This window comes from Podarcis filfolensis (assembly GCF_964270895.1).
Source record: "Podarcis filfolensis genome assembly, chromosome: 12".
Taxonomy (NCBI): Eukaryota; Metazoa; Chordata; class Lepidosauria; order Squamata; family Lacertidae; genus Podarcis; species Podarcis filfolensis.
Genome location: NC_139614.1, coordinates 30092515 through 30105707, shown reverse-complemented (window position 1 = coordinate 30105707; position 13193 = coordinate 30092515).

The window sequence follows — 13193 nt, the reverse complement described above, 5'->3', positions numbered from 1 at the left end:
TGTGCATAGCTCATAATCTCCATAGCACACTCAATGGGTCCAAAAGGGGGCCTGAGAATACACAGCTGGTGCTTATCAAATATGGGAGAAGTGTGTGTTAGGTGTTGGGGGCCGTGCTGAGGAGGGCTGAACTGAGAAGGAATGGTGGGAGCAGCTAGGAGAAGAAACACTGGAAGAGAGAGGGTTAACAGTTTTACAGTCTCTGGACAGCATTCCCGCCCCATCCCCAAGGACACGGAGAGCCCAGAGAGTGTTAGAACAGAAAGCACAGAGGGTACAAACTCAGATTACAAAATGTAGGAGTGACATAGATTAATAGGGATGGAGGCGGGTAAGCCTTAATTGGGAGCACCGCCATTCTAGGGAGACACTTTCTTTTGTCTCTCGACTTTCCTTTCATTTGATCTGCTTATTTCAGGCTTCCTCAACCTCAGCCCTCCAGATGTTTTGAGACCACAGTTCCCATCATCCCTGACCGCTGGTCTTGCTAGCTAGGGATCATGGGAGTTGTAGGCCAAAAACATCTGGAGGGCCGAGGTTGAGGAAGCCTGGCTTATTTACTGCCACGGGGGGAGGAAGCCGATACCCTGAAGCCTGACATTAGGACACTGGTAGAGGTTGCCCCCAGCAAGTCAATGGGCAGAGATTGCTGTTAATATGTTAATAATAGGGCTGGAACCAGATAGCTCAAGAAGGCAGAGCCATGAGCTCTTCCCTCCAGTGAATAAGAGTTGCTAGATGTCCTTTTTATTAAACATTCATTGTGATGTTATTGGGGTGGTTCTACGCAATCGTATTTTCAATACCACTCACACCTGTAAGCATTTTGGGGCAGTTATACCGTTCGTTTGCCATAGAAGTATGTGTGTCCCATAGTTCCTTGCTGGAATCCTGTAACCTTTCATACCGCAAATATTCCTGAGGAAGAGTATCATCACCATACGAAGCAACTCCTAGGGGCACAGGTCCCTTCAGCCCCCCCATAAAATATTTGAGCCCCTCCCCCGAGTTGACAGGCATTGCCATTCAAATGGTTTGCATGTGTCATGTGATGTGATTGATTCTGTGACACAGAGTTTACCTGCTTCCCCCACAAAAAAGTATTTTATTCCGTTTGGCACTCCTGGTCATTATTCTGCTTTCATTCCACTACAGTGGTACCTCGGGTTACATACGCTTCAGGTTACTTACGCTTCAGGTTACAGACTCCGCTAACCCAGAAATAGTGCTTCAGGTTAAGAACTTTGCTTCAGGATGAGAACAGAATTCGTGCTCCGGAGGCGCAGCAGCAGCAGGAGGCCCCATTAGCTAAAGTGGTGCTTCAGGTTAAGAACAGTTTCAGGTTAAGAACAGACCTCCGGAACGAATTAAGTTCTTAACCCGAGGTACCACTGTATAGCCCAAGAAAGCCCTTCCAGATTGCAATAATGCAGTAAAACTGGGGAAGCATTGCAAAATTACTATAGCAGAGCAATGTGTGGATGGTCCAGTATAAATCCACAACTCATGAACTAGAATGGCAGCAATGATATGTTGCACAAAACACCAGCAAAAAACTCTTAACCCAACACCTGTCCTGGAGGGGCCCTTCGCATTGATTTTCCTTTAAAACAATGAGAGATGAGGGCAGCTGTAGCTTCTCCTGTTCATCAGCCCTGTTACTTGCTAGTTGATCAGCATACCTGTAGAACTGGTGAAATCACTGAACAGGTTGAGAAGGGGGTGGGTTACTGCATAGATGCCTGGGGAGGAACGTGACCAATTGCTGCCAAGTCCTAAGTGTTATAAAAGAGGGTGGGAGGGAGGTATTTTGACAAGAGTTTAACAAACAAACTTGTTGCTCTCTGTGGAGAGCACATAAGCACTGGTGGAACATAGATCCACATTCCCTAACCTGGATTACCTCCAACATTCAGCTGTGAAAAGTTTTGCTTTTAATAATATAGGTTATTTTTGCACAAAGCGGGGGGTGGGGGTTGGAACTTCCAGAGAGCTGAAGCAATTACCTATCCTCTCAAACCAGTGAAGTGGAAACATTTCAACGACTACGGGGAAAAAACGAGTGGATGTTTAAAAGACGTTTTAGCGCGTGTCCTTCATGGGTACAGAGATTTATTCCCTAAGTGCACGCATAGCTTTGGACTATTATGAATACTTGTTTGTTTTGTGTACCTCAATATAGATTCAAGGATGCTACAAATTTACAAGCAAAACTTCTTGCCATGATGGATTTTTAATGGAACATTCAGGAGCAAAGGTTGACTGTAGTTTGGGTAAGAATGTAGAGATAAGAGTGCATTCCAGCTTTACAAACAGCTATCACAAATTGTACATCTTGCAGTCTTTTGTCCTACTGATTATATTTCCCCCCATAAATATTCACCTATATGCATCCTGTGGCGTGTTTCTGCCAGTGCTATTTTTTTCTAGAAAAAGGGGTATTGGAACTCATCATGAATGCCTCCTTTGTTCTCTTAGAATGGCAATGGCGCCCACTTGAGAGACACCGGAACTGGGTTCCTGTGAGTTAGGGCTGAAAAAAACCTTGGTTCCTACCCTGCCTAGCCTGTCCCTTCAAGATCCCCTAGTTTCCTAAATCCTTCATCATATTTAAGTGGCGAGATCAAGTCTCCCCTTCAATACACAACCTGAGGGAAGTGTATCTGAAGAAGTGTGCACACACACGAAAGCTTATACAGTGGTACCTCAGGTTACATACGCTTCAGGTTACATACGCTTCAGGTTACAGACTCCACTAACCCAAAAATTGTGCTTCAGGTTAAGAACTTTGCTTCAGGATGAGAACAGAAATCGGGCTCCGGCGGCGCGGCGGCAGCAGGAGGCCCCATTAGCTAAAGTGGTGCTTCAGGTTAAGAACAGTTTCAGGTTAAGTACGGACCTCCGGAACGAATTAAGTACTTAACCTGAGGTACCACTGTACCAGAACAAACTTAGTTGGTCTATAAGGTGCTACTGGGCAATTTTTTATTTTAATTTTTTTATTTCAACCTGAGGGAAGATCGTTGTCTAGCAAGGAAGCAGAACAATTCCTGTAGTATTTTATTACTTTGACAGGCCTCATCTTCCTGCCATTAACACCTAGATCACCTCTAACCCCCAGGCTAAGTGTAACTCCTGTGACTGGCTGCTCAGAGCCAACCTGTAAAAAGCAACTTTTTCTATCACCAGTGTTCAGGGTTGTTTTGGTTTTCCATCCCAGTTTTGTTAACACAAGAGCATCCCTCCAGTTGGCAATTATGCAGTGACACTGGGGAGCCATCGCAGAACAGCTAATAAAGCAGAATGGTTTGTGTGTGAATGGTTAGTGTAATAAACCCACTGCTACATGCATAATTATTTCAGCAGAGACATGTTGCAGAATACACACCTGGATGGGCCCTTAGGCTGTCATGTAACATGCACATGGAAGGAGCTCACCAATTGTACTGTAGACGTTCCTGATCAATTATGCTCTTTGTTTCTCACCCGTGTGACTTGCCCTGGCATTTCTTCCACATTGCATTGCCAGCTTAGATTGCTTTATGTTTGCTGCTTCTCCATGATTGTTCTGTTCTAAGGAGTAAAGGATTTCATAAGGCCCCAGTTTAATGGAGGACTTTTAATTAAAGGTCATTTCTCAGCAGGCCTTTCTAAGTGGTTAAGAGTTTCATTCTTGCCTCTCCAATAACTCAGTTGCATGAGCACCTTAAAGACCAACTAAGTTAGTTCTTGGTATGAGCTTTCGTGTGCATGCACACTTCTTCAGATACTTCTTCAGGCATCTGAAGAAGTGTGCATGCACACGAAAGCTCATACCAAGAACTAACTTAGTTGGTCTTTAAGGTGCTACTGGAAGGAAAAAAAAATTTTTGTTTTGACTATGGCAGACCAACACGGCTACCTATCTGTGTCAGTTGCATGAGACAGGATTCAATTTGAGCCATTTATTGCTTTTTGTCTGTTCCCCATTTCTCTCTCTCTCTCTCTCTCTCACACACACACACACACACACAAACACACACACACTTATGTGCATGCAAAACTCAACTATTGCTACCCAGCTGTTTCTCCATGTGTCACAAGGACAGCCACATTCTTTGCTGATAGGATATGATGTGATTGACACAGGTTGCTACTGTTCTCTTATACATTTTGAATATGGAGATCTGGGAATTAGTTTGCAAAGAATCCGAAACCATACTACACCATTATTTCTCTGCATCTCAGTAGTTGCTACGGCTCAAAGGGAAGGACCACAGCTCAATAGTAGAGCATCTATTGTAGATATTAATATTGCACAAAAAAACTGACTCCTCTTGGAATAAAACATTGTCCAGACCCGTGAATATTATTCAAAGCTTTACTAACCAGAACTTATTCAAAACAGGTACAAAACAATCAATGATTGTTTATAAGTTATATAAGTTATCTAAGAAAGTTATATAAAGCATATGCTTGTCCAACCATAGGTTCTTCTTTTGAAATACCTAACATAAGTATGACCAGAGCAAAAATCAAAGCTCTGTCTCTCCCAATAGTTTGCATTCCAGCTTAAGGCTATGTGCTCCTGAAGAGGTATAATTATCACATTCTTTGTTCTCTGTGACTTCCAGAGATAGACTAACAGGCAACTACATTCAAGATGAAGATTTGTAACTGAATGACCTTCACATGATCTAACGATAAACACCATGTGAGAGCTAGCTGAGAACATCAACAGCTAATTATCAAACTCTTAATTAATAACATGGAGACAGCTCAGTGAGACTTTTAATCTCAGGGTTGTGGGTTCGAGCCCCATGTTGGGCTAAAGATTCATGCATATTATGGGGGTTGTATTAGATGATCCTTGCGGCCCCTTCCAACTCTACAATTCTGTGATTCTATAATCAACCTGTTAAGAGCTCAGAGAGCTTCAGTATGCATCAATGGAATTTTCCAGTGTTAAACACTTCAGCAATATACATACAGGCATTCTCCATTTCAGTGTGCAATGAAACAATTATACATAACAGCATCGGCCTTGCATGCAGACAGCCCTAGGTTCAATCCCTAGCATCTCCAGGTCGGGCGGGGAGAGACTTGTGCCTAAAACAGTGGAGGGACACTGGGCTCATCCACACATTTGTTTGACTTGTATTTTGATTGTATTGCATACTGATTAATTTCCCCAGGTCTGAGAGGTTTTCTCTTGCTACATGGCTACTCCTTGCATAAATTCAGACTTACCTGCGGAACTGAAACTCAGTTAAGCAAAATCTCTCTTCAGGTTTTCCACGCGTCTGATAAGATCCAATACAGCAGTTAAAATTGGATTTTTGCAAGGCACAGAGCAATGAGAAAAGCTCTCCAACCCAGAGGAATACTAACCCACGAATGTGTCAAGTGAAAGGATAGAGGAGCCCACTGTTGGTCAGTGTCAACATTATCAAACTAGATCAATGGTCTGACTCAGTAAAAAGCAGCTTCCTATGTTTCATTTATTCATGCAAAACAAGCTTGCGTCTTGGAGTTGGCTCAGTTGGTAGAGCATGAGACTCTTAATCTCATGGATGTGGGTTTGAGCCCCACATTGAGCAAAAAGACACTTGTGGTCCCTTCCAACTCTACATTTCTATGATTTTATATTACTTAGAAATTGGAACATGACATCATTTAAGCCATCCACCCCCCACCCACTCCCACCCTCCCTCAACAGTACTTTCCCCAGTATCTTTTGAAGATCTTTCCATTCCACATTGATTTTTAGACTCCAGGCAATGAATGACTCAGTCAGCTTTCCTCTGAGATGTTGACATGCGCTTGAATGCTCACCAAACACATTCCTCACTCACCATTCTCTCTCGCCCTTCTGTTAACATGGGTAACATCATGATTTCATTGTGCATGTGTGTTTGATGTTTTGCGAAGACCTGCGGGAGGGGGGCGAATTGAAAAAGTTTCACACCCTGCTGACATTCCTTCTTCCACTATCATCTACAGAGACAGCACCATCTGTTAACTACTGACAGGTAACCTCACCTCCAGCTGTGTCAATTCACATCCCTGGGCACCTGCAAAATGGAGAAGGCAGCGGGGAGCTAAGTGACAAGACATCCAAGGGGCTGTGTCCAGGAGAGGAGAGGGCTGAAGGAGTCAGGAGCCGAATTGTCAGGAATTAAATACACAAATCATGCTCAAAAGCTTTGAGTCTTGTCACACCTTGCTCTGCCAACCCAGCACCTTTCAGTTGAGGCCAGATAGGTCCTCTCCCTACTGAACTTCTGGCATCTACTGAGGAACTTTACCCAAAAAACAAAAACAAAACAAAACCCCACAGGCATTTTGATTGACGTTTTTGTATTGTATCTTTTAAACCGCTTCGAGTTTAGCTAAGCATACATAAATTGTTTAAATAAATAAATATCAGTTACGCTCTTCTAAGGGTAAGGAAGACACAGAACATTTATATGCCATTTGGTGGGGTTTCATTTCTGACATGTCGAATGCAGATATACAAAGCTCTCTTTCCCCCACGAAATTGCAAAATTTGGCTTTCATGGTGTGCTTTGCAGCTTTTATTTTTCTACTTTATCAACTCTGTTTCTTCAGAAAATGCAACCCCTGCACTGCTCTTGCATTTTGTAGCTTTGATTACGTTTCCTTTTTTTGTTTGTCTGTACATGTGATTTCACATTTTAAAACAACAACAACACACAGAGACTCTCCAAGTGTCCCTATTTTCCAGGGACATCCCTGATTTAGAGAAGCCATCCTGGTTTCTGATTTGATCCCAGAATGTCCCCCTTTTCCTTAGGATGTCCCTGTTTTCATTGGAGAAATGTTGGAGGGTATGGAGTTATCTGACCCCTGAGCCGACTGAAGACAATCCTGTATAAGGAAGGGTTGTTTTTTTAAAACGTTTAATGTTTTATTATCTTTTTATATATGTTGGAAGCTGCCCACAGTGGCTGGAGCAACCCAGTAAGATGTGTGGGGTATAAATAGTAAAATTATAATTAAGGTAGGGGACGTCCCTATTTTCACTGGAGAATTGTTGGAGGGCATGCAGACATGCAAAATATGCACACACATAAAAATAAAAAATGCAAATACTACCACTTCAATACATCTTTACATTGCCAAATGCATACAAACACGGATTCTTTAAGCCTTTTGATGGAAAGGAGAAAAACCTCACTGGTACTCAAAGGACTAGTACTTCCATTTCAGAAATAACATTGCTGCCACTTCTCCCAAAGAATCCTGGGAACTGTAGCTTACTCTAGCACTCTTAACAAATGAGTTTCTTCTGGGGAAAGTTCTTTAAATGTGCCTTAAATGCATAGTGTGTGTAGCTTCTTACCCAGCTTCTCCCTGCCCCCGCCTCTCCAAGAGAAGGAAAACCACCAGAACCATAAAAACTGAAGTTGCTTAAGGAGGTAAAGCAGAACGGCAAAAGTGCACTCTTGAAAGATGCAGAAAGCCTCTTTTTTTTTTTTTTTTGGTCTCTCTCGTACTAATGCTGTCATTGTATGTGGAAAGCTTTTTGCTTCTTTCGAACAGCCAAGGCCATTTGAACAGAGAAAGGTGTTAACTGCCGGTTCTTGAAAATGTCCTGTCCTTCCACATTATTATAACTGTAAGGACAGAACTGCCGTTTTCTCTCAAAAAGCTCCAAGGTTAATTTGTTGCATAAGCTAAAAAAAAAAACCCTAACATTTAAGCTAACAGGAACTTTTCACAGGATGAGCTAGGCAAACAACAACGTGTGAGTGTAGGCGCAGGTATTTCATTAGGGTGAGGTACAAAGGGATGAGCTTTGCTGACAATCGCCCAGGATGAACCCCAAAGTCTTTAGTTGAGGCTGGAGGGAAACAAAACCCGGAACTAGTAATCTCCTAAATCTACTTCTTTCCATCTTATTTGCTGCACACCCTCTGCCATGGGAGTCTACGGTAATTTTTCCAGAGGTAAGTAAAGGGGCTTCAAATAAACGAGAATACATAACTGAAAGGTATTGGAAAGCTTTTAATGTTAGACATTTTACTATGTTTTTATATGTGCTGTAAGCCACCCAGAGTGACTGGGGAAATCCAGCCAGATGGATGGGGTATAAATAATAAAATTATTATTGTTGTTATAAAGGTAAGACCAGGCAAGTTTCTCTCAAAACAAAGGAGGATAATGATGCCAACTTGAAGAGGATTAGACAAATTCACAGAGGACAAGGCTATCAACAGCTACTGGCGATGAATGTTATGGCCTACCTCCACTGTTGGAAACAGTATGCCTCTGAATAAAAAGAGATGTGGGTGGTGCTGTGGTCTAAATCGCTGAGCCTCTTGGGCTTGCCAATTGGAAGGTCGGCAGTTTGAATCCCTGTGACAGAGTGAGCTCCCGTTGCTCTGTCCCACCTCCTGGCAATCTAGCAGTTCAAAATCACACCAGTGCCAGTAGATAAATAGGTACCCCTGTGGCGGGAAGGTAAACGGTGTTTCCGTGTGCTCTGGTTTCCATCATGGTGTTGTGTTGCGCCAGAAGCGGTTTAGTCATGCTGGCCACATGACCCCGACAGCTGTCTGTGGACAAACACCGGCTCCCTCAGCCTGAAAGTGAGATGAGCGCCACACCCCATAGTTACCTTTGACTTAACTGTCCAGGGATCCTTTACCTTTACCTTTTGCCTCAGAATACCAGCTGTTTGGAATCACAGCTGGGCAGACTGCTGTTGAGCTCATATCCTGCTTGAAGACTTCTCATGAGCATCTTGTTGTCCACTGTGAGAACAGGTGGGGCCATTAACCTGGTCCAGGAGGTTCTTCCTATGTACTTACATTTTGCCTCGCATCTCAGGTTCCACAAATTCTAGAAACGTGATCTTCATTAACAAAGGGGAACCGGGGGTTGTGGTTCATCAAATGAACCACACTCCAGACCCTGGATGCTCATGTTGTCCTTCCTTCTCCTCTTTCAATAGACTAATTTCTCCCCATTACCCCAAATGTTGTTCAATGGTCCTTTCAGAACCTCCCTCCCACTTAACATTCCACACTCCAAGCCTCTTCCCCAAAACAAGCACCAACCCTGGTTCATTGTAACCTGTGCCCTATTTCCCCCTGCCCAACATCTTGCTTTCTGAGAGCAGGATATCAAACAAACTATCTTCCTCTTCCTTTCTTCCCATGCTTCTTCATCTACCTTTCTGGTTTTGCTTTTTTCAAGAATTCAAGGCAATGCAGAGCGGGGGGAGGAGGGGGGAACGGGACCGCAACAACTCAATATAGTAAAGTAATAAGACTGTAAGATCTCCCTAGTTTCCATTATCAGGGATTACTTATTTAAATTATTTTCAGCACTGAATAATGATGTAGAATAATAACACCGACTCATCACCCTTTGCAAAATATCTCTGGCACAAGGCATATAGTCTTGCATAATAATTGCGCCCCCACAGTTAATTGAATAAGCTTTACTTTATCGGCTTGGTTTTTAAAAAATATCCCATATTGCACATAGCATTTGTACAATATCTAAGATATCTTCCCCCTTTGTTAAAGCCAGGGCTATCATCTAACTCAGAGGCTAGCAAGATTTGGTTTGGTGTGGTTAAAAATATGAACAAAATTGGTTCTCTAAACCCAATGTTTCATTTTAAAACAAGAAAAGCAAGGTATGATGGAACAGATACTGCCACCTGCAGGTGAAAAGAAAAAATTGTGTGCAACGGGGGGGGGGGCGAGAAGAGAGGAAATGAAATGTTCTGTATGATTTGCAAAGGAGGATTTCTCAAGCTAAAGTGTGCTAGAACAACGCACTTGGCATCTTCACAGTACCCAGAGACACTGCCAAAAAAATCCTCCCTCACTGGCCCAAGCAGTAGACTAGACCAAATACTAGCAGGTTCAGAACAGACTACTGTAGACTTTTTTCTCACACTTCCAGTTAATGGTAAAAGAGCACACCATGCAGTGAGGTGCGGGGGGGGGGGGTTGCTCAGGCAAATATTTTAAAAATAAGCATGTATGCAACTCCAAAGGTTTGAGGGCCCACGAAGTTTCTCCAAGATATGCTGTTGTTAATAGAACCCTCTTTTTTTTTTGCACATGTTCCTAGGTCTGAAACTCCTTCCCCTGAAATGATGCAACATTTGTTAGCAAGGCAAACAAATGGCAATTAAGGAAGAGCATTCTCTTTATCATTACACGGCTAGGGATAGCAGGAGAAATCCGACTTGAGTTTGCATTTCGAGGCAAAACTAATTCATTCCAAAAGAATACCCAAATCGAAACACAGCCATCCTTCAAAATTTGCACGTCTCTGAATTATACAGAGCAGTTCTCCAGTCAAGTCGTGTGTGCAAAAATGCATATACTAGGGTAAAGTGCAGATATAAATTCATATATTAGGGAAAAAATAATATATATTAAAATGTGCTGTATTAAGAGAAATTGTTTTGAAAAAATGTATTTATTAGGAGAAATTTGTAGAAAGACACGGATGAATTTTCATTAGGACTTCTTATTTTATCTTTAAATTCACCAACCGAAGCAGAAATGTGGAGAACTGACCTGAAGACTGGAAAAATGACAGAAACCAAAACTGATAGATTTGCCAAACCCTATTGTACATGTTTCAATTTGCTGGAAGCTGCCCAGAGTGGGTGGGGCAAACCAGTCAGATGGGTGGCATATAAATAATGAATTTTATTTTTATTATTACTTACACAAAATACTTTATTTTAATTCATATTTTCTGTTCATATCAGTCTTATCTACTGATGGCAGCCTTGCAAAGACACTAGGCCTAAATGAAGTTAGAGTATGAATGTATTAAATAAATGAAACTAGCCACTACTTTGACTGCAGACTTATACTGCAAATTATACAGCTGTGCAAATCTTCTTGTAACCAAGGTTGTACAAATGCCACTCTATAAATATTATCCGAAAGTTCTAGGGTGCCACCTTGTGGTTTCAAAATTGCTTTTAAATCAGGGAAAGACAGAATACTGCACTATCCAGAAAAAATAATCCCTTTAAAAAAAAGAGGGTGGGGGGGAAACTCTTATTTTATTAACGAGAATTGAATTCAATTGTTTCTAAACATTTTAATAAAAATATGCTATGGCTTGTTTGCCAGCTTGTGTAAAACTGTCCTCAAACTCTTAATGTTTAGGGTGCTTATATTAGACTGTGAATGCTTTTGTACAATAATTACCTATTATTATTGCCATCAGAATTTGGAAATCTGCAAAAAGAAAAAAAAAACCATGGTATTTTTTGTACTGAAGTTACAATGGTTATTGCTAAGGGAAAACATAACCATCTGATTCAAACTGATAAGGAGTACAACTCTTTCCATTTCTATTAAGTAACAAACCCCCCAGAGCTCATTGCAGCTTACTCCCAGTTAAGTAGGTATAGGCTTGCAGCCTGATTCTTCAGGCGTTCCTGAAACAAGAGTCTTTGGGCCTTCTGGATGTTGTTGAGCAACCAGGTCTGTAGGCTTGGCCCCGTGACCGTGGGTGCCTGGGGCCGTGGGTGCCATGCAGCGTGCATAGGGATGCGGGTGGCGCTGTGGTCTAAACCACTGAGCCTCTTGGGCTTGCTGATCAGAAGGTCGGCAGTGCAAATCCGCGCGGCGGGGTGAGCTCGCGTTCCCAGCTTCTACCAACCCAGCAGTTCAAAAGCACACCAGTGCAAGTAGATAAATAGGTACCACTGTGGCAGGAAGGTAAACAGTGTTTCCGTGAGCTCTGGTTTCTGTCATGGTGTTCCATTGTGCCGGAAGTGGTTTAGTCATACTGACCACATGACCCGGAAAGCTGTCTGTGGACAAACGCCAGCTCCCTCGGCCTGAAAGCGAGATGAGCGCCGCAACCACAGTCGCCTTTGACTGGACTTAACCATCCAGGGGTCCTTTACCTTTTTTTACCTTTGCAACGTGCATGGCCTCAGCACTGAAATTTGTGGGTGCCTGGTCCCTTCATGGGGAATTTTGTGGATGCTCGGGCACCAAGGGACCCAGCACCTATGACTCCAACTCCCATCATCTCTATGGTGGCAGCCCTTGGTTCCTACCAATGCAGGGCAACAATCAACCTGATGCCCAGTTCTCTCACCACATCACCCCACCCAGCTCCATCCCCATCTTGGTGATGGGGTCACCATCAGAGTGCTACTCTTGCCAGTTGTTGAAATGGTATGGAAGACAATGCAATACCCACAAGGTTGACCAGAACAGCCACAATGATTCCTTCAATCTCAGCAGGTGGGGGTGAGGATGCTATCGCAGTCATACAAGTCGCGGCTGGAAGCCGCTCTTGTATGTAGAGGATCATGTTACATCTTTCCAGGGGTTTAACAAGCATACAGAGATGTCTATGGCTTGGGACACACATGAACTAGACCTGAATACAAAGCAACACCTCTTCCTTGCCTGCCCTTATTTATCTCTCTTTGCAAATACTTGATCAAGGAAAGCAAAACCAGCAACAAAATCACCATCAGGTTGAGCCCAACCCTAAACGGCCTTGGCCCAGTATACCTGAAGGATTGTCTCCACCCCCAACGTTCAGCCCAGACACTGAAGTTCAGCTGCGAGGGCCTTCTGGGAGTTCCCTGCCTGCAAGGAGTGAAGCCACAGGGAACAAGGCAGAGGGTGTTCTCAGTGGTGGTGGTGCCCGCCTTGTAAAACACCCTCCCATCAAATGTCAACGAAATAAACAACTACAGTGGTACCTCGGGTTAAGTACTTAATTTGTACTTAATTTGTACTGGAGGTCCATTCTTAACCTGAAACTGTTCTTAACCTGAAGCACCACTTTAGCTAATGGGGCCTCCCGCTGCTGCCGCGCCGCCAGAGCACGATTTCTGTTCTCATCCTGAAGCAAAGTTCTTAACCCGAGGTACTATTTCTGGGTTAGTGGAGTCTGTAACCTGAAGCGTCTGTAACCTGAAGCATAGGTAACCCGAGGTACCACTGTATCTAACTTTTAGAAGACATCTGAAAGCAGCCCTGTTTAGGGAAGTTTTAATGTTTGATGTTTTATCATGTTTTTAATATTCTGTTGGAAGTCGCCCAGAGTGGCCCCCCCATCCAATTCCAAATCAAGGTACGTTAATACCCAATGACAATCAAGCTATTTCTACCACAGAGGCAGAATCAATCCACAAGGGCCTCTTCCCAGGAGTAAGAAAAGCAGTCAGTGAG